Source organism: Coregonus clupeaformis, chromosome 24, assembly GCF_020615455.1.
Source record: "Coregonus clupeaformis isolate EN_2021a chromosome 24, ASM2061545v1, whole genome shotgun sequence".
Taxonomy (NCBI): Eukaryota; Metazoa; Chordata; class Actinopteri; order Salmoniformes; family Salmonidae; genus Coregonus; species Coregonus clupeaformis.
In genome coordinates this window covers 21874841-21901872 of record NC_059215.1, presented here as the reverse complement: position 1 = coordinate 21901872, position 27032 = coordinate 21874841, and the positions used below count along the sequence as shown (strand labels likewise).

General features: G+C 43.9%; 1 protein-coding gene across 2 annotated transcripts in view; it reads left to right on the top strand.

The window, feature by feature from the left end:
• The first annotated feature begins 2718 nt into the window (after nucleotides 1–2718).
• Nucleotides 2719–27032, top strand: part of LOC121538450 (plexin-A1) — a 247557-nt gene continuing 223243 nt past the window's right edge. For both annotated transcript variants that reach the window (XM_041846467.2, XM_041846466.2), the window contains exon 1: nucleotides 2719–2863. The gene's annotated coding sequence lies outside the window, so the exon portion shown is untranslated. The remainder of the gene's footprint in view (nucleotides 2864–27032) is intronic.

Below are 27032 nucleotides of genomic sequence, written 5' to 3'. Positions count from 1 at the left end.
GATTTGGATTATTCTGAGTGTAAGTCTGTGGATGTCTGTGCTAGCATTTGTGAGTAGCTCTGTGTAATCATGACGTGTATACCGGTATGTGTAAAAATGAATGATAATCTGCAACTGGGGGAGTGCAAGAAAACCTTGGCAGTGAGTCTGTGGGTCATGTGTGAGTTGGATGTTTTTTGGATTGTGTATGTCTCAGAAAGAGTGACCTTTTTCAAATTTGTGGAAATATAATTGTTAAAAGGCATGTTATTCACCAGCTGATCGGACCTCCTCCATCCTCATCATCTGGTCACTTTTTGGTGTTCTTTGTGAAGAACCTGAACAAGAGAGTGACACTCCTGGTCAAGAGTCAGGTGCATCAGTTGCTGGATTTGTGAGAAAATTCGCCAAATAGCATAGGTATTGCGTATTGTTCCATAGTATACCTACCTAGCTGTGATGATGACCCAGAGACAGCAATCATTACGCACTTTTTTGCTACTAACTATTTCACTCTTTTGAAACTCGTACGTTCAAACATGTTGCTGAGTGTTTTGCAACGTTTGTTTGCCTCTATGTCATTTTGAGAAGAGTTTCTAATTCTCATAATAGTGTTTATTGTCATTTGTTTTCCTTTCCTGATACTTGCCTGTTGTCATTTGTCAGGCAAGTATTCATGTATTGAGTCATTTTGTGCCAAAATTGTAATATAGGCTAGGATAATTGTGGGGATAACATGGGGATATATATATATATATATATATATATATATATATATATATATATATATATATATATATTTTTTAAGGGTACCAAAAGGGTTCTTCGGTTGTCCCCAAAGGACAGGGGTAGGCAACCCTGGTCCTGGAGTGCCACAGGCACTTCATGTTTTCGATTTAACCGACCTGGAAGACCAGGTGTGTTTAATTTAGGCAATCACCGAAATTATGCCTAGATGGTGTGGGGCCTGGTTGGAACAAAATCCTGCAGTATCTACAGCACTCCAGGAACAGGGTTGCCTACCCCTGCCATAGGAGAACCCTTTTTGGTTCCAGGTAGAACCATTTTTGGTTCAGGTAGAACCCTTTTGGGTTCCATGCAGAACCCTCTGTGGAAAGGGTTCTACATGGAACCAATGTTCCCTCTAAGGACTGCCACGCAGAAGAAATATCAGCTCCCGCGGAGAAGCACAAGATTGAACTTCACTCTACTTTCAAAGTTTTCCCCATTAGTTAACACTATCAACGTATCCCTTTACTGTGGGAATTGTGATTGAATCAACGCAATATTAGCCACTTCAATGTAACATAGCGAAACAAAAAAAACTATGCAAAACTAAATATGCAAAAGATTTTGTTGTAGGCAGAACGCATTGGTGTAGGATTCTACACAGACCAGTGTGGCATAACCAATCAGGTGCTCCAGTAGGCCTATATGCAAATAGACCGTTGCCATATATGGATCCGTGCCATTCAATTTAAACTGGACTGCGTTTACACCATGAGCGGCGTTTACACCACGCGCTTGTTTTGAGATCAAAGTGAGAGCTGCATGTAGCCATGTGTGCACATTATTAGCCCAGTTATAGATCATTTGTAGTCAGCAATGGGGGAGTGATTTCTTCCTACAAGAGCACAAAACCTGTACATTTCTATAAATCTTTGAAAAGCAAGTCAGTCAGGCAGAGGGTAGCATAATTTGTCTGATTCTCTGTAATAATGGTATGAGAATGTAAAGTGGTTTCTTGCATCAAACAACACAACAACATTTTCAGTCACCTCCTTGTCTGAAAGACAAGTGGATAAACAGGTTAATGTCAAGCCCTGCATGTTTTTTTCAAAAGTCTCATGGAATGTAGGCCAACAATGAACACCACACATTGGCTGCTACTGTAGGCTGAATGATAGAAGAGCTATTTCCATGTTAAAATGTTATGGGATGCATTTTCTCTATTGTTTTTGATGGTAGGCCCCTCTGTTAGGCCTACATTATGATGATCAAATAGCCACAGTAGCCTACATGGCCATTGTTAAAACTGTACAGTACAGCGGGTACAGCCTCAGTGTTCACAGTAAAGCGCTTTCAGAGACCTGAAATTTGCTCTGTGCTGAAAAAAATTAGAGGGAACACTGCATGGAACCCAAAACAGTTCTACCTGGAACCCAAAAGGGTTCTTCAAAGGGTTCTCCTATGGGGATAGCCGAAGAACCCGTTTTGGTTCTAGATAGCAATTTTTACCCTAAGAGTATAAATTCCACTGAAGCTGTTTCCTTACACAGAGGGCATTTAAATCAGTTTCAGCTCTTCAGATGAGGAGGGGAACAGGCCAGCCATATACTGTAGTCCTATATGAATGCAATCCTCAATGATAACTCTCTGCTCCTTTATTCAATAAAACAATTCCTGCACCTAATGGAAATCATCGTTCCTCCTGTGCCTACCTTTACCTCCCGTGGCCGTGAGACACTATTAGGCCTATATAGGCTACAGTAGACTATTATGTTGGAATGGTTTAACTTAATGAAAAAAAATATCTTCAATCAATCGGTGTTTGTAAAGAATTCTGACAGACTACGTTGCTCTATAACAGAGCTGTCTGTCACCTAGTCAAATCCAGTGGCCACTACCGTCCCTAACGTTGCCACCTACATGCGGTAGGCGGCGACGCGACCAAGCAGACAGCGGCCGCGCGCATTCCTGCCGCTCAGAACGAGGCTGACTTGCTATCGGGAGCTCAGACCGCATACCGCTCCATTCATGCTGTGAGAAGCTCAAGACTCGGAACGCGGAGCTTTGGACGAGTATCGTGACAGTCGTGGAAATGTCTGCAAGTTTAAGATTTTAACCATGTTGAGGACAAAAAACCCCAAGATCACAATTATCCGTAAGTAGAGCAAAACTTTTCTGCAACAACTTGACTTATAATGCGGTTATGTGGCTCCTTATAATGCGTAGTTTGTGGCTCCATTGAGTGACATTCCTTCTCTCTCCCGCGATGCTTTCCCCGGCTGTTTCTATTCCTCGTGTCGTCGTATCAATATAATTCGGATAGGCAACCGAGAACTCAATCAATGCGGCTCCGGGGAATCGTTTTGGTTCAAGTATCTGCGATCTCTCAGCTTATTCAGGTTTGGGCACACCGCATTCTTAGTCAAAACGATTGAACGACCTATTTGATATCATTGGCAAGTTGGTGAAGTAGACGGGTTACATTGTAACGTTACTTGCAGAATGCATACAAGTAGCTCATCAAGCAGCCGTGTGTAGGCTACATGGCTGGGGCGTTCTCTCACATGCTTAATGTATGCAGGAGAATAAATGAAATTAATTTTCATTTTCAACTCCATAACTTGCACACTGAGAGCTTGAGGTTTGCCACCATATCATTGATATCATATCAAATAAAGCAGCAAATGGCAATTTATTGAAGTCATTTTTAAAGCTTTGACACGTCTTGATGCGGCTGTATCCCATCATCTTAAAATCCTTTTAATGTCTCATCAACATGCGCTGACACTTTAATGTCATCTTATGAAGTTTTGACACTGAATTCGTAGGTGAAGGCTGGTTGGGATGTGTTGGATGTAGGTTAGCCTATGCAATTCATTTAGATGCCGAAAAAAATTGATAAAAGTGGTAGCCTATGATTATGCTGGAACGTGTTGATAAGACGCTCGAAAATAACGTCCACTTTAGACTCTGCATCTAGGCTAATGCCTGATGGGAATGTAATCGGATGTTATTGCTGAACGCATAATACTGTTCAGACATCAGTGTGCCTATGAGATTTTTCTTGAAATGTGATTCCTTGTATTTCCGAATTTATTTTTGGGGATTAACCATGGTGTTATCGTCCCGTTTTTAGCTGTTATCAGTGGGCTATGTAGGAGGCTATGCAGCCTCTACTGGCTCTCAATCATTATTTTGAACCTTATTCCAAGTAGATAGAATAGTCTATTGATATGTTGTAGCATTTTTAGGATTCCCTATTGCAGTGTGTTTGGGTTTGTAGCCTATATGCATGCGGTGCTGCCCGTGGGTGTGCACCCAGAATGAATCTCTATTGATGTTCTTCCCACTCCCACAGGGGGGGCAAACCGTAATACATAGGCTACAGTAGAATACAATCTACCATACATTTGTCATATTTTATATTTTAATCTGGACTGTAGGCTATTCATCATGCATGCCATCTCAAAAGTGTGCGTCACATATGGTAAATATATACAGTGGGGGAAAAAAGTATTTAGTCAGCCACCAATTGTGCAAGTTCTCCCACTTAAAAAGATGAGAGAGGCCTGTAATTTTCATCATAGGTACACGTCAACTATGACAGACAAATTGAGAAAAAAATTCCAGAAAATCACATTGTAGGATTTTTAATGAATTTATTTGCAAATTATGGTGGAAAATAAGTATTTGGTCACCTACAAACAAGCAATTTCTTCTTTAAGAGGCTCCTCTGTCCTCCACTCGTTACCTGTATTAATGGCACCTGTTTGAACTTGTTATCAGTATAAAAGACACCTGTCCACCACAAAGTGGCCTAGCCAGTCTCCAGATCTCAACCCCATAGAAAATCTTTGGAGGGAGTTGAAAGTCCGTGTTGCCCAGCGACAGCCCCAAAACATCACTGCTCTAGAGGAGATCTGCATGGAGGAATGGGCCAAAATACCAGCAACAGTGTGTGAAAACCTTGTGAAGACTTACAGAAAACGTTTGACCTGTGTCATTGCCAACAAAGGGTATATAACAAAGTATTGAGAAACTTTTGTTACTGACCAAATACTTATTTCCCACCATAATTTGCAAATAAATTCATTAAAAATCCTTCAATGTGATTTTCTGGATTTCTTTTTCTCATTTTGTCTGTCATAGTTGACGTGTACCTATGATGAAAATTACAGGCCTCTCTCATCTTTTTAAGTGGGAGAACTTGCACAATTGGTGGCTGACTAAATACTTTTTTTCCCCACTGTATATATATACAGTACCAGTCAAAAGTTTGGACACCTACTCATTCAAGGGTTTTTCTTTATTTATAAAAAAATTTACATTGTAGAATAACAGTGAAGACATCAAAACTATGAAATAACACATATGGAATCATGTAGTAACCAAAAAAGTGTTAAACAAATCTAAATATATTTTATATTTGAGATTCTTAAAATAGCCACCCTTTTCCTTGATGACAGCTTTGCACACTCTTGGCAATCTCTCAAACAGCTTCATGAGGTAGTCACATGGAATGCATTTCAATTAACAGGTGTGCCTTCTTAAAACAGGTGTGCCTTCTTGGAATTTCTTTCCTTCTTAATGCGTTTGAACCAATCAGTTGTGTTGTGACAAGGAAGGGGGGGTATACAAAAGATAGCCCCATTTGGTAAAAGACCAAGTCCATATTATGGCAACAGCTCAAATAAGCAAAGATAAATGACAGTCCATCATTACTTTAAGACATGAAGGTCAGTCAATACGGAACATTTCAAGAACTTCAAGTTTCTTCAAGTGCAGTCGCAAAAACCATCAAGCGCTATGATGAAACTGGCTCTCATGAGGACCGCCACAGGAATGGAAGACCCAGAGTTACCTCTGCTACAGAGGATAAGTTCATTAGAGTTACCAGCCTCAGAAATTGCAGCCCAAATAAATGCTTCACAGAGTTCAAGTAAAAGACACATATCAACATCCACTGTTCAGAGGGGACTGTGTGAATCAGGCCTTCATGGTTTAATTGCTGCAAAGAAACCACTACTAAAGGTCACCAATAAGAAGAAGAGACCTGCTTGGGCCAAGAAACACGAACAATGTACATTAGACCAGGGGAAATGTGTCCTTTGGTCTGGAGTCCAAATTTGAGATTTTAGTCTTTGTGAGATGCGGTGTTGGTGAACGGATGATCTCCGCAAGTGTAGTTCCCACAATAAAGCATGGAGGAGGAGGTTTTATGGTGTGGGGGTGCTTTGCTGGTGACACTGTCTGTGATTGATTTAGAATTAAAGGCACACTTAACCAGCATGGCTACCACTACATTCTGCAGCGAAACACCATCCCATCTGGTTTGGGCTTAGTGGGACTATCATTTGTTTTTCAACAGGACAATGACCCAACACACCTCCAGGCTGTGTAAGGGCTATTTTACCAAGAAGGAGAGTGATGGAGTGCTGCATTAGATGACCTGGCCTCCACAATCCCCCGACCTCAACCCAATTGAGATGGTTTGGGATGAGTCGGACGGCAGAGTGAAGGAAAAGCAGCCAACAAGTGCTCAGCATATGTGGGAACTACTTCAAGACTGTTGGAAAAGCATTCCAGGTGAAGCTGGTTGAGAGAATGCCAAGAGTGTGCAAAGCTGTCATCAAGGCTTACTACATGATTCCATATGTGTTATTTCATAGTTTTGATGTCTTCACTATTATTCTACAATGTAAAAAATAGTACAATTAAGAAAAACCCTTGAATGAGTAGATGTGTCCAAACTTTTGACTGGTACTGTATATATACATATATATATATATTATGGCTTTATTTTATTTTTTTTAGGAAATACCCCATAATTAAGCGAAAACAGGTTTTTAGAACTTTTAGAAAACATAAATACTTTTTTTTACATAAGTATTCAGACCCTTTGCAATGAGACTTGAAATTGAGCTCAGGTGCATCCTGTTTCCATTGATCGTCCTTGAGATGTTTCTACAACTTGATTGGAGTCCACCTGTGGTAAATTCAATTGATTGGACATGATTTGGAAAGGCACACACCTGTCTATATAAGGTCCCACAGTTGGGCATGTTTAATAATTTAATATGCCATTTAGCAGACGCTTTTATCCAAAGCGACTTACAGTCATGCGTGCATACATTTTTACGTATGGGTGGTCCCGGGGATCGAACCCACTACCCTGGCGTTACAAGCGCCATGCTCTACCAATTGAGCTACAGAGGACCATGTCAGAGCAATAACCAAGGCATGAGGTCGAAGGAATCGTCCTTAGAGCTCAGAGACAGGATTATGTCGAGGCACAGATCTGGGGAAGGGTACCAAAACATTTCTGCAGCTTTGAAGGTCCCTAAGAACACAGTGGAAGAAGTTTGGAACCACCAAGACTCTTCCTTGAGCTGGCCGCCTGGCCAAACTGAGCAATTAGGGGAGAAGGGCCTTGGTCAGGGAGGTGACCAAGAACCCGATGGTCACTCTGACAGAGCTCCATAGTTCCTCTGTGTAGATGGGAGAACCTTCCAGAAGGACAGCCATTTCTGCAGCACTCCACCAATCAGGGCTTCATGGTAGAGTGGCCAGACGGAAGCCACTCCTCAGTAAAAGGCACATGAGAGCCCGCTTGGAGTTTGCCAAAAGGCACCTAAAGGACTCTCAGACCATGAGAAACAAGATTTTCTGGTCTGATGAAACCAAGATTGAACTCTTTGGCCTGAATGCCAAGCGTCACGTCTGGAGGAAACAAGGCACCGCTCATCACCTGGCCAATACCATCCCTACGGTGAAGCATGGGGGTGGCAGCATCATGCTATGGGGATTTTTTTCAGCGGCAGGGACTGGGAGACTAGTCAGGATCGAGGGAAAGATGAATGGAGCTAAGTACAAAGATATCCTTGATGAGCGCTCAGGACCTCAGACTGGACAACAACTGTAAGCACACAGCCAAGACAACGAAGGAGTGGCTTCGGGACAAGTCTCTGAATGTCCTTGAGTGGCCCAGCCAGAGCCCGGACTTGAACCGATCGAACATCTCTGGAGAGACCTGAAAATAGCTGTGCAGCGACGCAACCCATCCAATCTGACAGAGCTTGAGAGGATATGCAGTTTTTTATTTTTTTATAAATTTGCAAAAAAATCAAAAAAACTGTTTTTTCTTTGTCATTTTTTATTTATTTTTTATTTCACCTTTATTTAACCAGGTAAGCCAGTTGAGAACAAGTTCTCATTTACAACTGCGACCTGGCCAAGATAAAGCAAAGCAGTGCGAGAAAAAGAACAACAACACAGAGTTACATATGGAATAAACAAAAACAAAACGTACAGTCAATAACACAATAGAAAATCTATATACAGTGTGTGCAAATGTAGTAAGTTATGGAGGTAAGGCAATAAATAGGCCATAGTGCAAAATAATTACAATTTAGTATTAACACTGGAGTGATGGATGTGCAGAAGATGATGTGCAAATAGCGATACTGGGGTGCAAATGAGCAAAATAAATAACAATGTAAATAACAATATGGGGATGAGGTAGTTGGGTGGGCTAATTACAGATGGGCTGTGTACAGGTAAATGACATCGCCGAAGTCAAGGATCGGTAGGATAGTCAGTTTTACGAGGGCATGTTTAGCAGCATGAGTGAAGGAGACTTTGTTGCGAAATAGGAAGCCGATTCTAGATTTAACTTTGGATTGGAGATGCTTAATGTGAGTCTGGAAGGAGAGTTTACGGTCTAACCAGACACCTAGAGTATTTGTAGTTGTCCACATATTCTAAGTCAGACCCGCTGAGAGTAGTGATTTTAGTCGGGCAGGCGGGTGCAAGCAGCTTTCGATTGAAGAGCATGCATTTAGTTTTACTAGCGTTTACGAGCAGTTGGAGGCCACAGAAGGAGTGTTGTATGGCATTGAAGCTCGTTTGGAGGTTTGTTAACATAGTGTCCAATGAAGGGCCAGATGTATACAACATGGTGTATTGTTTGTAAATTGATGAGGGAAAAAAAAGAATTTAATCAATTTTAGAATAAGGCTGTAACGTAACAAAATGTGGAAAAAGTGAAGGGGTCTAAATACTTTCCGAATGCACTGTAATTTCATGCTATTGTTAACATTTTGCCATGAGGCTGAGAGAAAATGTTTCTGTTTAAAAGCAAATTTCCTGAAATTCTACACATTTTGCCATGGGGAAGAGAGAAAAATGTGCAGTTTTAAAAGTAATCTCATGCATGAGGCTGAGAGAAAATGTTGCAGTTTTAAAGCTAAATTCCTGTAATTCAAAACATTTTGCCATGGCCTATGACGCAACCTGGACTAGACGTAGACGTAACATAGTAAATGTAAATCGAAGACACTCCAATTAGTATGATACAGTATGTTACGAATTCCAATTTGTTGTGGCTAATGTTAGCTAGGTGGCTAATGCTAATGTTAGCTAGGTGGCTAACGTTATCTAGGCTAGGGGTTAGGGTTAGGGGTTAAGGTTAGGGTAAAGGTTAAGGTTAGGAGTTAGGTTAAAGGGTTAAGGTTAGGGGAAGGGTTAGATAACATGCTAACTAGTTGTGAAATAGCTAAAAAGTATTTAGGTGTCCGTGATGAGATTCGAAAACGCAACCTTTGGGTTACTAGACATTCGCGTTATACCCCTACCCATCCACCCTGACATACCACCTTACTTTAGTTTTTGCCTTAAGTAACCTTCTGTCTCATGTAACAATACCAAACGTAACATATCATACTAATTTGAATGTTCCGGATTTACTTTTACTGTGTTATGTCTAGTCTATGAGACCAGGCTTTATGACTTGTTCATATGTTACACTACATGAGCAAAAGTATGTGGACACCTGCTCATCGAACATCTCATTCCAAAATCATGAGCATTAATATTGAGTTAGTCCCCCTTTTGCTGCTGTAACAGCCTCCACTCTTCTGGGAAGGCTGTCCACTTGATGTTGGAACATTGCTGCAGGGACTTGCTTCCATTCAGCCACAAGAACAATAGTGATGTTGGGCGATTAGGCCTGGCTCACAGTTGGCGTTCCAATTCATCCCAAAGGTGATCGATGGGGTTGAGGTCAGGGCTCTGTGCAGGCCAGTCAAGTTCTACCACACCAATCTCAATAAACAATTTCTGTATGGACCTCACTTTGTGCACTGGGGCATTGTCATGCTGAAACAGGAAAGGGCCTTCCCCTAACTGTTGCCACAAAGTTGGATGCACAGAATCGTCTAGAATGTCATTGTAAGCTGTATCGTTAATATTTCCCTTCACTGGAACTAAGGGGCCTAGCCCGAACCATGAAAAACAGCCCTGACCATTATTCCACCTACACCAAACTTTACAGTTGGCACTATGCATTGGGGCAGGTAGCGTTCTCCTGGCATCCGCCAAACCCAGATTTGTCCGTCGAACTGCCAGATGGTGAAGCGTGATTCATCACTCTAGAGAATGCATTTCTACTGCTCAAGATTCCAATGGCGGCGAGCTTTACACCACTCCAGCCGACGCTTGACATTGCGCATTGTGACCTTAGGCTTGTGTGTGGCTGCTTGGCCATGGAAACCCATTTCATGAAGCTCCCGACTAACAGTTATTGTGCTGACGTTGCTTCCAGAGGCAGTTTGGAACTCGGTAGTGAGTGTTGCAACCGAGGACATACGATATTTAGCACTCGGCGGTCCCGTTCTGTGAGCTTGAGTGGCTTACCACTTTGCGGCTGAGCCGTGTTACTCCTAGACGTTTCCACTTCACAATAACAGCACTTACAGTTGACCGTGGCAGCTCTAGCAGGGCAGACATTTGACGAACTGATTTGTTGGAAAGGTGGTATCCTATGACGGTGCCACGTTGAAAGTCACTGAGCATTTCAGTAAGGCCATTCTACTGCCAATGTTTGTCTATGGATATTGCATGGCTGTGTGCTTGATTTTATACACCTGTCAGCAACGGGTGTGGATGAAATAGCCGAGTCCACTCAATTGAAGGGGTGTCCACATACTTTTGTATATATCGTTTATCTGGGGTGAGGGCCCCGACCTCCAGGAGTTTTTGGTTGGGGTCCCAAGAGCTTGTGGGCCTCACTGCGGGGGTGTGTGGCACAGCGGCTTTGTAAGCCACAATACCTCACACATGGTTTTTCAGTTGGACATGCCACGTGCAGGCCAAAATAAACCTAATTTAAATGGTTGAGAGAGTCCACAAAAACCCCACTTGGTATGGAATGCATATTTGCATTTCTGTGCTCGCCTCGTCGCCTGTAGGCAATTATTTTCACAAAATACAGTCATTGAGTTTGACAAACGGAATAGTATGGAGGAAAATTAAACTTCCGGAGGACCTATCATCCTTTCACTCCCTCCTCTCTACCTTCTCTCCCCCTGTATCCACTGCTAAAGCCATTTTCTATTGCTAAAGCTTCTGCCTCTAACCCTAGGAAACTATTTTCCACTTTATCCTCCCGCCTTAATCCTCCACCCCTCCCCGTCCCTCCTCTCTCTCTGCGGACGACATTGTCAACCACTTTGAAAAGAAGGTTTACAACATCTGCTCCTCATTCACTAAGCTTATTGAGTCCACTGGTCCAACTCACACAGAACTACTCCAAATGAAATCCTGCGACTAGTGAGGTCTGGCCGCCCGACAACCTGCCCCCTCGACCCATCCCCTCATCCCTTCTCCAGACCATCTCTGGAGACCTTCTCCCATTCCTCACTTCCCTCATCAACTCATCCCTGACCACTGGCTGCGTCTCCTCTGACTTCGAGATGGCCCGAGTCACTCCCCTCCTCAAGAAAGCAACACTCGACTCCCCTGACATCAAAAACACTTGAGCGTGCTGTCTCTGACCAACTCTCTCAGAACAATCTTCTTGACCCTAACCAGTCAGGCTTCAAGATGGGTCACTCAACCGAGACTGCTCTTCTCTGTGTCACAGAGGCTCTCCGCACTGCCAAAGCTAACTCTCCTCTGTTCATATCCTCCTGGATCTATCCGCTGCCTTCGACACCGTGAACCATCAGATCCTCCTTTCCACCCTCTCAGGGCTGGACATCTCAGGCTCTGCACACTCTGGCAGGCCGCTCCTACCAGGTGACGTCGAGAGGATCTGTGTCTGCACCACGTACTCTCACTACTGGTGTCCCCTAGGGCTCGGTTCTAGGCCCTCTCCTCTTCTCTCTATACGCCAAGTCACTCGGCTCCGTCATATCCTCACATGGTCTCTCCTATCATTGCTATGCGTATAACACTCAACTACTTTTCTCCTTCCCCCCTTCTGACACCCAGGTGGCGACACGCATCTCTGCGTGCCTGGCAGATATCTCAGCTTGGACGTCGGCCCACCACCTCAAGCTCAACCTCAACAAGACGGAGCGGCTCTTCCTCCCGGGGAAGGCCTGCCTGCTCCAAGACCTCTCCATCCCAGTTGACAACTCTACGGTGTATGTCCCTCCAAGAGTGCAAAGAACATTGGCGTGATCCTGGACAACACCTTTCTCTGAAAACATTAGAGCAGTGACTCGCTCCTGCAGGTTCATGCTCTGCAACATCCGTAGAGTACGACGCTACCTCACACAGGAAGCGACGCAGGTCCTAATCCAGGCACCCATCTGGACTACTGCAACTCACTGTTGGCTCCCCACTTATGCCATCAAACCCCTGCAACTTATCAAGAACGCGGCAGCCTGCCTGGTGTTCAACCTTACCAAGTCCTCCCATGTCACCCCAGTCCTCCGCACACTCCACTTGCTTCCAGTCGAAGCTTGCATCCACTACAAGACAATGGTACTTGCCTAAGGAGCAGCAAGAAGAACTGCCCCTCCATACCTTCAGGCTATGCTCAAACCCTACAACCCAACCCGAGCACTCCATTCTGCCACATCTGGTCTCTTGGCCCTCTTCTCTGTCCTGGCACCCCAATGGTGGAACCAGCTTCCCCCTGAAGCTAGGAGAGCTGAGTCTCTGTTCATCTTCCAAAAACATCTGAAACCCTACCTCTTAAAATAGTATCTTAAATAATCCACATACATACTTTTTCTAAATTTTGTTGCGTTACAGACTGAATTGGAAAATGGATGCAATATATTTTCTCTCTCACCCATCTACCACAATACCCCATAATTCCAAAGTGCAAACATGTTTTCAGATTTTTTGTGCAAATTTATTGAACTTAAAATACAGAAATATCCAATTTACATAAGTATTCACACCCCTGAGTCAATACATGTTAGAATCACCGTTGGCAGTGATTACAGCTGTGTCTTTATGGGGAAGTCTCTACGAGCTTTGCCCACCTGGTTTGTACAATATTTGCACATTATTCTTTACAAAATTATTCTAGCTCTGTCAAATTGCTTGTTGATCATTGCTAGACAGCCATTTTCAAGTCTTGCCATAGATTTTAAAGTAGATTTAAGTCAAAACGGTAACTAGGCCACTCAGGACTCCATTGTATATTTGGCCTTGTGTTGTAGGTTATTGGCCTGCTGAAAGGTGAATTTGTCTCCCAGTGTCTGTTGGACTGAACCAGGTTTTCCTCTAGGATTTTTCCTGTGCTTAGCTCTATTCCGTTTCTTTTTATCCTAAAAAAACTCCCGTCCTTGCCAATGACAAGCATACCCATAACATGATGCAGCCATCACCATGCTTGAAAATATGAAGAGTGGTACTCAGTGATTTGTTGTGTTGGATTTGCCCCAAACATAATGCTTTGAATTCAGGACATAAAGTTAATTTCTTTGCTACATTTTTTGCAGTTTTACTTTAGTGCCTTATTGCAAACAGGATGCATCTTTTTGAATATTTGTATTCTGTTCAGGCTTCCTTCTTTTCACTCTGTCATTTAGGTTAGTATTGTGGTGTAACTACAATGTTGTTGATCCATCCTAAGTTTTGTCCTATCACAGCCATTAAACTCTGTAACTGTTTTAAAGTTGAACCTGTTCATTTCACCTCATGGTGAAATCACTGAGTGGTTTCCTTCCTCTCTGGCAACTGAGTTAGGAAGGACACCTGTATCTTTGTAGTGACTGGGTGTATTGATACACCATCCAAAGTGTAATTAATAACTTCACCATGCTCAAAGGGGATATTCAGTGTCTTTATTTTTTATTTTTTTACCAATAGGTGCCCTCCTTTGTGAGGCATTGGAAAACCTCCCTGGTCTTTGTGGTTGAATCTGTGTTTAAAATTCATTGCTCAACTGAGGGACTTTACAGATAATTGTATGTGTGGGGTACAGAGATGAGGTAGTCATAAAAAATCATGTTAAACACTGTTATTGCACATAGTCCATGCAACTTATTTCACTTGTTAAGCAAATTTTTACTGCTGATCTTATTTAGGCTTGCTATAACAAAGGGGTTGAATACTTATTGACTGAAGACATTTAAGCTTTTCATTTTGTATTAATTTGTAAACATTTCTAAATTCATAATTCCACTTTGACATTATGGGGTATTGTGTGACACACAATTTCAATTGAATCAATTTTAAATTCACACTGTAACACAACAAAATGTGGAAAAAGTCAAGGGGTGTGAATACTTTCTGAAGGCACTGTACATCTCAGAGTGATAAACCACACCTCACACGTTTGTAATCTAGCTCTATTTTGTAATGGAGTGATTCCTCACGAAACCCAGACAAAAAAATACCATGATTTGGGGTTTTTTCACGCAATGTAGTCCTTTTGAGGAAGGATTGTTGATATATATTTGACATTTGTATGTAAAAGCATAATTGATAAATCATTTATCAAAGTTGTCATATTTATTACCTTTTGGTCTTACCCAGGCCTCCTTTAAGACGCCATAGTGTTTCATCTGTAGGCGCTACAAAGCAAACTTTACTATGACGTTTTACCGCTTGCGCTGTAATGCGAGTAGTATTTAGATTTTCAAATGTTTGAGTGGGATCTCTGCTACTTTTAGAGTTATGATTCAATTTAATAAGCATTACCAATAGGTGAATGTGAAAATGGATTCAAAATGGTCGCCGTCTGCTGGCGATTTGCAGGATGTGCAATGATAGAAGTAAAAGGAGGACTGTGATTGGTTACATTGCCTACTATGCCAATTTCTCTGTATAAAATGGTCCATAACTTGAAAACCAGCAGAGATCCCACTATGGAACTTTTTATGCCCGTAGTGTATATTATGTTCAACAATATATAGGAACATTTGCCAAATCTAACATTTTTATTTTTTCAATATTCATGTTTATATATATATATATATATATATATATATATATATATATATATATATATATATATATATATATATATATATATATATATATATTTTTTAATAGAAAATCTAAATACTACTCATATTACAGAGCAAGTGTTAAAGCTTCATATGACACCAATTTTTGCTTTGTAGCGTCTACAGATGAAACATTATGGAGTCTTAAAGGAGGCCTGGGTAAGGCCAAAATTTAAAAACATTCCAACTTTGATGAATTATTTCTCAATTATGCATTTAGATAGAATTGTCAAATATATGTCAGCAATCCTTCCTCTAAAGGACTATTCTATGGATTACATTTCATGACAATCCCCCATATCATGGTATTTTTTGTCTGCATTTCGTGAGGAATCACTTAATGTCATTGTTAATCAATTAGTGAATTAACTGTTGATTCATTGAAATAGTTATTTTCACCTAGCCTATTTCAAATGTTTTGTTAAGATGTAGAATTTATCTCAATAATAACAAACTTTTCTTTGGTTATTTTTGTCCCCTTTTTTCCCTATCCTCTCTTTCAAGGCTGGTCTGTCAGTGATAGTAGAGCTTTTAAGTCTGAAATGTTTTGAAGCTGGCTCTGCTGTAAAAGGGCACCTAGATCAAAGGGACAGAGATTGAAATAGTTTCTCTTTCAAAATTTTCAGGGGGAAAATGACAGGTACAGAAAATGGAGGAGACCAAAGTATCCAATGTGTTCTGATCAAACTCACAGTATTCTGTTTCGAAAACAGGCTCTAACTCAGTGATTAGTATTCTGTTTTATTTTTGCCACAGCAAGTGTGCCGTTTGTTTTCTCAAATTCAATTTGAATATTTAGTGGATGGCCTGCAAGGTTTTGTCAGGAATAAACACAATGTTATTAGCACTTATTCCTCAAAAGCTCCTTTATGTACAGTGGGGAAAAAAAGTATTTAGTCAGCCACCAATTGTGCAAGTTCTCCCACTTAAAAAGATGAGAGAGGCCTGTAATTTTCATCATAGGTAGACGTCAACTATGACAGACAAAATGAGGAAAAAATATCCAGAAAATCACATTGTAGGATTTTTAATGAATTTATTTGCAAATTATGGTGGAAAATAAGTATTTGGTCAATAACAAAAGTTTCTCAATACTTTGTTATATACCCTTTGTTGGCAATGACACAGGTCAAACGTTTTCTGTAAGTCTTCACAAGGTTTTCACACACTGTTGCTGGTATTTTGGCCCATTCCTCCATGCAGATCTCCTCTAGAGCAGTGATGTTTTGGGGCTGTCGCTGGGCAACACGGACTTTCAACTCCCTCCAAAGATTTTCTATGGGGTTGAGATCTGGAGACTCCAGGACCTTGAAATGCTTCTTACGAAGCCACTCCTTCGTTGCCCGGGCGGTGTGTTTGGGATCATTGTCATGCTGAAAGACCCAGCCACGTTTCATCTTCAATGCCCTTGCTGATGGAAGGAGGTTTTCACTCAAAATCTCACGATACATGGCCCCATTCATTCTTTCCTTTACACGGATCAGTCGTCCTGGTCCCTTTGCAGAAAAACAGCCCCAAAGTATGATGTTTTCACTCCCATGCTTCACAGTAGGTATGGTGTTCTTTGGATGAAACTCAGCATTCTTTGTCCTCCAAACACGACGAGTTGAGTTTTTACCAAAAAGTTATATTTTGGTTTCATCTGACCATATGACATTCTCCCAATCCTCTTCTGGATGCACTCTAGCAAACTTCAGACGGGCCTGGACATGTACTGGCTTAAGCAGGGGGACACATCTAGCACTGCAGGATTTGAGTCCATGGCGGCGTAGTGTGTTACTGATGGTAGGCTTTGTTACTTTGGTCCCAGCTCTCTGCAGGTCATTCACTAGGTCCCCCGTGTGGTTCTGGGATTTTGCTCACCGTTCTTGTGATCATTTTGACCCCACGGGGGTGAGATCTTGCGTGGAGCCTCAGATCGAGGGAGATTATCAGTGGTCTTGTATGTCTTCCATTTCCTAATAATTGCTCCCACAGTTGATTTCTTCAAACCAAGATGCTTACCTATTGCAGATTCAGTCATTCCAGCCTGGTGCAGGTCTACAATTTTGTTTATGGTGTCCTTTGACAGCTCTTTGGTCTTGGCCATAGTGGAGTTTGGAGTGTGACTGTTTGAGGTTGTGGACAGGTGTCTTTTATACTGATAACAAGTTCAAACAGGTGCCATTAATACAGGTAACGAGTGGAGGACAGAGGAGCCTCTTAAAGAAGAAGTTACAGGTCTGTGAGAGCCAGAAATCTTGCTTGTTTGTAGGTGACCAAATACTTATTTTCCACCATAATTTGCAAATAAATTCATTAAAAATCCTACAATGTGATTTTCTGGATTTTCTTTTCTCAATTTCTCTGTCATAGTTGACGTGTACCTATGATGAAAATTACAGGCCTCTCTCATCTTTTTAAGTGGGAGAACTTGCACAATTGGTGGCTGACTAAATACTTTTTTTCCCCACTGTATAAATAATCTGTTTAGATTGTTATCCATACAGTGCATCTGGCTCAAAGAGGACGGGTCCGTTCCATGTTATTGGAGTAGGAAACAACTCAGTATCCCTTCAACAGCACGCTGGCAGATCATCACCATTGTCCCTTGTCTGGATACCCATCCACATCTCTCCAGCCAACTGACGTTTCTTTTCCACAAGTCTAGATTTGCCTCCCTCCCCGACGATTTCTAGAACTCAAACACATTGTGACCGTTCTGATTGTTCCCAGAAAACGATGGGTTGGGTCTACATGATGACGTTATCAACTTTGATACTCTGATTGGTTAGATTTGTTAGAGACCATCGAATCACTTATGAATTTTGAAGTCACACAACCCACTGGTCACAGACGTCAATTCAATGTCTATTCCACGTTGGGTCAATGTAATTTCATTTATATTACATGGAAACAACGTTGATTCAACCAGTGTGTGCCTAGTGCGAAATTACTTAAAGGATGGCAGTTTCAGACTGAATGTGCAGTATGTAGCGATCGATAGAGCAGCGGAAATAAATTCAGGGTGAGTCGTCAGGCAACATCTCCCATCATCCTTCACAATTCATATCATATTATAGCCCTGGGCCATGGCCAAATCTGTTTTTTTCCTCACATAGTTTTGAGACACATCTCCTATCCTGATCCACGGTTTTCCTTGGCTAGCAGCAAAGAGGAGAGGTGAGGGGAGGAGAGGAGAGGGGAGGAGAGGAAGGGCTTTCCTGGGATAACGAGTCTGATGGTGACTACGACAGTGACAGTGTGGGCAGGAGCCTGGGAACATCTTAGTCAGCATGCATAACACTCCTCCTGATTAGGACACTGGCTTGCCCAGCTCATTCTGTTGAGTGCTTAGTCAAAGGCAAAAGTGACTGTGTGTGTGTGTGTGTGTGTGTGTGTGTGTGTGTGTGTGTGTGTGTATGAGCACACATACCTCTAAGTGGAAGTTATTATTACACTCATCCAATAATAAAAAGGCTGTTCCAATGACCTTGGAGTGGTTTGATAACATAGTGCTAGCCTAGCCCTATCAGGACTCAGTGTTCTTATCTGGACTAGTATCCTAACCCACCCTGCTGTTGGCTCTGTATAGGAGCTCAGAGACTGGTCTGGTCTGGGTACCGAGGCATCAAGGCCAGTATGCCACCAGGTTTAGCTCAGATGTTTTGGACCTCGTAGTGGGAGGGAGCTTTGCACCTGAAAAGACCCTCACCGCCCCTACTCCAGGACCCTTCTCTGTTTCAATATCAGCATATCTCTCAGCCTTATCAGTCCGTAGATCCAGGCCAACACACACACACTACCATCTGCTGCCTGCTATCTCCTATCATTAGCTTGTGCTGTTGTAGCAGTCTGTGAGAAGAGGCTGTAGAAATGCATGGAGATGAATTCACTCAACACATTTCCCGACTAATGCTGTTTTTTCTTTCCAAATGCATTTTGAAGAGTGTTTGTTTTGTGATCTCAGCTGAGACTAGCTGAGGAATCTTTGCTCCAGGCAGGTTGGGGTTCCTAATGAGAACACCGCCACACTAAGACACTTGCTGCTACACACTGTGTGTGTGTGTTTACACTGTGTGTGTGTGTGTGTGTGTGTGTGTGTGTGTGTGTGTGTGTATATATGTGTCCACACTGTGTGTGTATACTGTGTGTGTGCGTGTGTATATGTGTCTACACTGTGTGTGTGTGTGTATATGTGTCTACACTGTGTGTGTGTGTGTGTGTGTGTCTACACTGTGTGTGTACAGCCTGCGATGAATTTCTCCCTGTTGTGATACTAAAGTAAAGTCAGTAGTTTATTATTTGCAAGAACTCAGCATTATTCTTATGTGTTGCTAATTTACTACCATTACTTATATATATTTTTATTTTCATTTTCTCTCTCCACTCTGATATACTGCATTAAGTCTATTACCAGGCTGCTGCTCTGTGTACAGAGGGCTGTGAATAATTCAGCAGGCCAGGCCAGGTCTGTAAGTAAGACTAATAGAGAGTGTGGATCACAGGAGGAGCCTGGCTCTGGGGAGGCCCGGCCGTACGGACACCACCAGCCCAACAAATCAGCTCTCTGTGGGGACAGGACAGGGAGGACAGACCTTGGTTCTGGAGGGAGGAGAGGGGAGCGTAGAGGGGGGTGTTCCCCCAACTCTAGCCTCCCTCAGCTGGGCTAAGAGTCCCTAGTTCACCCCTTGTCGGAGGACTGTGGGTGAAACGGCCTTGTGTTTATTTATTTATCACCACAATGATTCACACTTTCCTGCAGCAGCAGCAACCCCCTTATTTTGCCTTCCCTCTGTCTGTCTGTGGCTATTGTCCTTCCTTCCCTGTGGTGTTTGCCTCAGTGCTGAACTGGTGTCATCACAACACTAGACGTGTCGATGGATGCTGCCTTCAGAAGGGGATATGGGTCTGGGAAACAGGGTGAGGGGGTGAGAGTTAGCTTGTTAACCACTCTCACAGCTCTGGGGCCTCTTTCTCTAGGTCTCTATCCTTCCCTGTCAGATACATTGTTTAGGCTCTAATGACATGGGACCAACTGTGTGTGAGGTGTGGTTGAGTTCTGGTCCATATGTCATGTCCTCTGACAGCGTTCTCCACAGACTTTTGGACGAGCTGTGTGTGAGGTGAGCTGTGGTTGAGTTCTGGTCCAGATTGTCATGTCTTCTGACCTAGGTCTATACTGACATAGGACCAGCAGTGTGTGAGGTGTGGTTGAGTTCTGGTCCAAATATGGTCCTGTCCTAAGACAGTGGTCTCCATTGATATCTGCAGTGCAGACCAAAGAGGGGTGAAGTGGTGAAGTGCAGACTGGTGTTCGTTCAGTAATCTCCTAATTAATACCCCATTAAAGGATTTGAATTAGCCTATTGATCTCTCTGGGAGGGATGGGTTATCCTACAGACCGCAACATGCAGGAAAAGGATCCTTCCCTTCTCCCTTTGTTTAACTCATGTATTTATTCATGATTTTGTCCCGCTCCTCCTGATGTATCACGGTGCAGTCCAAAGCCCCTTGCTCACTAACGCCACAAGGCCTGAGGCGGTCATAGGGTTTGTAATCCTTACCTCCATGTCTGAGCAGAGGAGCTCCCTGTCCCATGCATCAGATGGACAGATGTCCAGGCCAAGGCTATACGTTTCCAGATCTCTATGTGTAGGATTACTCTCCACACACACACAGCCAAATGGTACCACCATGCATCGCCAGAGGAATGTGTGAAAACGTGCATCGCCTCTATGGGGATTTGAAAGAGATAAATGAAAAGTCAGAATAAAGAGTGGCATTTTTCAATGTTACCATGCTGGGTGACCTATAATTTACCAGGCCTTCACGGATGAATAACGCTTCTTCAACACCACTGGTTTGTCTGTGTCGCTGAGCAGCGCTGCGCTCTAGTCTAGTAGCTAGCTGGTGTTGCTATGACATGCAGGGATGTAGCACTAGCCCAGGCAGTGTTCTGTGTTCCTGAAACATGTGCTGGTTGGACATGGTGTGGAGAGAAGCCAGTCAGCGGCGTGTGGAGGTGGAGTGGGAGGAGGAGGAGTGAGACAGGGCTGAGAAACATGGCCTGTTCTGTGGAACATCAGCAGCGTGATTCCTTTAGCAGACCCAGCGTGCTTTGAAGCCCCCTTCTCCCCCTTCCCCTTCCCCCTCTCTCTGCCGGTCCGAATGGCCTGCTCTGGAAATGATTATACTGGCAGCCCAATGAAGGCCCTGGCCTGCTGTGGGTCGTGGGCCAGGGTCAGGGTTCACATTCCTTCCTCCTGATGAGATTCTCTTCACATGTTTCCCTGCTAACTATCACAGTTCAGGGGAGAATGAGAACAGCTGTGTGCCTCTGGCTGTCTCTGCATGGGAGTTGGTTTCAGGATGTTTGTTTGTGATTGTGTGTTTGTTTACCTGCATTTCAGTTGGTCACCTACTGCCACATTAGACCTCAATCACATTACAGTGGAACTGTGCTGATGATTGTCAGATGTTTTCCCCCTGGAAGCAAAAAATTTTTTAAATACACAATACAAGTAAATGAGCGAAAAGAGATCCATTCAGGGCCACATGAAGCTTCATTGGCCCATCTCAAAGACAGCATTTCAGACTACAGCTGGCATCAGCAAACTAAAAATGATGACAATTACAGACAAGGTGCTATTTTGTTGTTGAACATGGGTGTTTGACTTTACCCGCGCATTGCTGGCTGGCGCGCCCCTGTGCTCCTAGCACATGTTTTCCACATTTCACAGCTTGGAAAGGAAAGAGAGAGACGCTAGCCAGCCTCAAACTGGGGCGGTCATTGTAGAATGATGTAACTTGTTCTCATTGCCATCAGTCTCTTGTTTATTTGTGAAGGAACTAACTGCAGTGTTTCTCCAGTGTATCATTGGGGCGTGACAGCCATGCCATGGCAGCATGACAATGAGGAGAGGAGGAGAGGATGACTGTTAGCCAGGACTAACTACCCCCCTCAGCCTCAGCCCCAGCCTCAGCCCAAACAGCTGTTAGCCTTAGAAATCCTCCTGCCTGCTGCAGTGGTTCAGGGATCAATGTTCACTGGAGCATAATTTAGCTTTAAGTTTAGCATGGGCTTAGCACATCACTCACTCCAGGGGATTTTTAGGAAAGTGAATTTGTTGATACTGAGACAGCCACAAAGTGAGATTAAGACATTTCTGTCTATAAATGTAAACTTCTCTCTTTGCAATCTTTTGAGCTCTTTTTACGCTCTGTGTCTGTGTTTCTGTTGATATCTATGTGTGTTTGTGTATGTCTATCTGTCTGTGTATGACTGAGTGAGGAGAAACACAGCTTTACACCCGTGACAGATGTTGTGTGTAACTGAGTGACTGAGTGAGTGTGTGTTCCGGCCTTGCCCCACTGACCTTGGTCCCTGTGTAATTTGACAGTGTGATCCCATCTCAAGTTGGGTATTTAGTGTTGGTCGTTACATATACAGCTCTGTGTCAGCCTGCTAACCCCAGGCCTGATAAGAGAGAGCTATTTTAGATCCTTTGGAGTCACAGCTATGCAGAGCAATGCAGGGTATGATCCACAGCAGGGCAGGCCAAGTCCTCTCACAGGCCTTGCTCTCACGCCCCCATGACCCCCTTTGTGTGGTGTCCTTTAGGATGCCTGGCTGAATGTCAGCAGTGCTGAAGGACCCCAGTCCCAGTCATGGACGACTGATATGTTTTACTGTGGGATGGTAGCTAGTACGACAACTGTTCTGGGGTGTGTTTGTGTGCACATAGGGGACTGTTTGCACGACTCCTGTATAGTTTACATGACTGTGTCCATGTGTGTTTGGCTTAGAGTGTTTTCTTAAGGTCAATCCTCTCCTAACCCTAGCTAGTTTTATGGACTCCGCAGCCATTCTTCCCTGTTTCCTGTTGAGTCGTGCGTGGCTGAAAGACTCCTGTGATGAGTGGATCCCCTGGGCCGAGAGGAAGAGAGAGCAGGCCAGGAACAATGGCTCTGGCTCTGTTTGTGTCAGGGCCACCAATACACCGCCGTGTCAGAAGGGCTTTCTCATAAACAGTTACAACCAAAATGAATGCTGTTGTGTACAACTAACACAGCAATAGAGAGACTTGGGGAATGCTATGTTGGTTACGTAAAATCCAGTTTTTGTTGCGAGTCTCCTGAATGTTTGCTCAGTGATTAGTGGGGGTGTTGATATACTGTCCCAGTTGGCTCCAGATGTGCAACAACTCACAGACAGAGAGTCGTGGAGACTGGGGACGCTGGTGGAACGGTAAACTCTGGGTATCTGTTCTGTTTCTGCACCCCCTCCCCCCTCACTAAGTAATCATTCACTAGAGTAGATTCTACTAAATTCCTCCAGTAATGTGGTAGTATAACTGAATCCTACATGTTAAATTAGTGTGAATACATTAGTGTGGTATAGACTCAGACAGATGGCTATAATATCCAGGCTTATATTCCCCAGTGGGCCATGGCTGTTTATACTTCAGAGGTATACTGAATTAACTTAATTGCTTGATTGGATGAATTGCCTGAATTACCAACCTTTACCACATATTAGAGGCCACCAACATGACAGAGATCAACCCCCCGTCTAACTCCAATAGTGTTATTCCCCTAGGGATGGTAGAGGCGCAGGGGTCAGTAAAGGCCCTGAAGGAAACAGGCGTGTTCTTTCATCAGTTCCTCTTTTATTTGCTGGTATAAAGCACTATAAGGCGGGGAACCGCGCTAACCCTATCCCCTATTCCCCCGGCTCGGGCCTTGCATGGCTGGAATGCTTTCAGGCCCTAGCTGCACTAATCAGAACCACATCCACAGCAGCTAGAGCAGCCTGTACCAGAGAGCCCTGAAGGATTCCCTTACAAACCTCCACAGCCCTGAAGGATTCCCTTACAAACCTCCACAGCCCTGAAGGATTCCCTTACAAACCTCCACAGCCCTGAAGGATTCCTTTACAAACCTCCACAGCCCTGAAGGATTCCCTTACAAACCTCCACAGCCCTGAAGGATTCCCTTACAAACCTCCACAGCCCTGAAGGATTCCTTTACAAACCTCCACAGCCCTGAATGATTCCCTTACAAACCTCCACAGCCATGAAGGATTCCCTTACAAACCTCCACAGCCCTGAAGGATTCCTTTACAAACCTCCACAGCCCTGAAGGATTCCTTTACAAACCTCCACAGCCCTGAATGATTCCCTTACAAACCTCCACAGCCATGAAGGATTCCCTTACAAACCTCCACAGCCCTGAAGGATTCCTTTACAAACCTCCACAGCCCTGAAGGATTCCTTTACAAACCTCCACAGCCCTGAAGGATTCCTTTACAAACCTCCACAGCCCTGAATGATTCCCTTACAAACCTCCACAGCCATGAAGGATTCCCTTACAAACCTCCACAGCCCTGAAGGATTCCTTTACAAACCTCCACAGCCCTGAAAGATTCCCTTACAAACCTCCACAGCCCTGAAAGATTCCCTTACAAACCTCCACAGCCCTGAAAGATTCCCTTACAAACCTCCACAGCCCTGAAAGATTCCCTTACAAACCTCCACAGCCCTGAAAGATTCCCTTAGAAACCTCCACAGCCCTGAAGGATTCCCTTACAAACCTCCACAGCCCTGAAGGATTCCTTTACAAACCTCCACAGCCCTGAAGGATTCCCTTACAAACCTCCACAGCCCTGAAGGATTCCCTTACAAACCTCCACACCCCTGAAAGATTCCCTTACAAACCTCCACACCCCTGAAAGATTCCCTTACAAACCTCCACAGCCCTGAAAGATTCCCTTACAAACCTCCACAGCCCTGAAAGATTCCCTTACAAACCTCCACAGCCCTGAAAGATTCCCTTAGAAACCTCCACAGCCCTGAAGGATTCACTTACAAACCTCCACAGAGCTGAAGGATTCCCTTACAAACCTCCACAGCCCTGAAAGATTCCCTTACAAACCTCCACAGCGGAATCTTCAATGTCTGGAATCTTCACTTGGGTCATCTATGGTCGATCACTGTCACAATAACGCATTCCTCCTAGATGGAGAATGTACACATTTCAGAGAAGGGACTTTGTGGGTAGAATGGACTTTTCCTTTTTTAAATGGATGGGTCCTCTACGGGTGACATTCAGTTTCACCCAGCCATTGGTCTGTATTAGTTTAATCTCTTAACAGGTCCTTTGAAAAGCAAGCATGGTTAATACCAGGGCACATAGCCAGAGCTCAGAGGGCATGGGAGGCAGGAATGGAGGGAGGGGAGGGCAGGGAGGGGAGTGGAGGGCAGGGAGGGGAGTGGAGGGAGGGAGGGAGGGAGGTGAGGGCAAGGATAGGAGGGAATGAGGGAGGGGGGTGTAGATTTAAATACATTATATATACAAAAGTATGTGGACACCCCTTCAAATTAGTGGATTCAGCTATTTCAGCCACACCCGTTGCTGACAGGTGTATAAAATCGAGCACACCGCCATGCAATCTCCATAGACAGACATTGGCAGTAAAATGGCCTTACTGAAATGCTCAGTGGCTTTCAACGTGGCACCGTCATAGGATGCCACCTTTCCAACAAGTCAGTTCGTAAAATGTCTGCTCTGTTAGAGCTGCGGTAAGTGGTAAGTGCTGTTATTGTGAAGTGGAAACGTCTAGGAGCAACAACGGCTCAGCCGCAAAGTGGTAGGCCACACAAGCTCACAGAATGGGACCGCCGAGTGCTGAAGCGTGAAGCCTGTAAAAACCGTCTGTCCTCGGTTGCAACACTCACGACCAAGTTCTAAATTGCCTCTGGAAGCAACGACAGCACAATAAATGTTCATCGGGAGCTTAATGAAATGGGTTTCCATGGCCGAGCATCCGCACACAAACCTAAGATCACCATGTGCAATGCCAAGCATAGGCTGGAGTAGCGTAAAGCTCGTCGCCATTGTACTCTGGAGTGATGAATCACGCTTCACTATCTGGCAGTCCGACGGCCTAATCTGGGTTTGGCGGATGCCAGGAGAACGCTACCACTATGCCCCAATGCATAGTGCCAACTGTAAAGTTTGGTGGAGGAGGAATAATGGTTTGGGGCTGTTTTTCATGGTTCGGGCTAGGCCCCTTAGTTCCAGTGAAGGGAAATCTTAACGCTGCATCATACAATGACATTCTAGACGATTCTGTGCTTCCAACTTTGTGGAAACAGTTTGGGGAAGGCCTTTTCCTGTTTCAGCATGACAATGCCCCCGTGCACAAAGCGAGGTCCATACAGAAATGGTATGTTGAGATCGGTGTGGAAGAACTTGACAGGCCTGCACAGAGCCCTGACTTCAAGCCCATCGAACAACTTTGGGATTAATTGGAATGCCGACTGCAAGCCAGGCCTAGTCGCCCAACATCAGTGCCCGTCCTCACTAATGCTCTTGTGGCTGAATGGAAGCAAGTCCTCGCAGCAATGTTCCACCATCTAGTGGAAAGCCTTCCCAGAAGAGTGGAGGCTGTTATAGCAGCAAAGGGGGGATCAACTCCATATTAATGCCCATGATTTTGGAAGGAGATGTGTCCACATACTTTTGGTAATGTAGTGTATTTTCCCTCTACTCACCAGCCATCTGCACATTAATGAGGAATTACACTTATATTAAATTAAAGATGCAAATGTAGCCTTTAAAAGAGATTGAAACGCTAAGCGGAAGTGTGCGTGGCGGGTACTTTATCTGGGTGCTCTGTTCATTAGCCTGGTGTAATTGTGTTATCACAAACTCAGGCGGCAGCAATTGAAAAGGTCACAGGAGCGCCGGGGATGACACGGAGGTGTTCACACAGACTGATACACACAAACGCTGACGTGCACACACACACACATGCACGTACATACGCACAGACGCACACGCATGCGCACACACACACACACACACACACACATATACACACACACACACACAGGCACACACATGATTTATAGAAGCGATTATTCGCCTTGAGACTCTGACCCTGCATTCAAAATGAATGTCCTTCTTCCAATGGAATTAGGTGCATCTTGCTGTCCCTGTGCCTGTGTGTGTATGTGTGTGTGTGTGTGTGTATGTGTATGTGTGTGTGTGTGTGTGTGTGTGTGTGTCTATCCTTGTGTGTGTCCC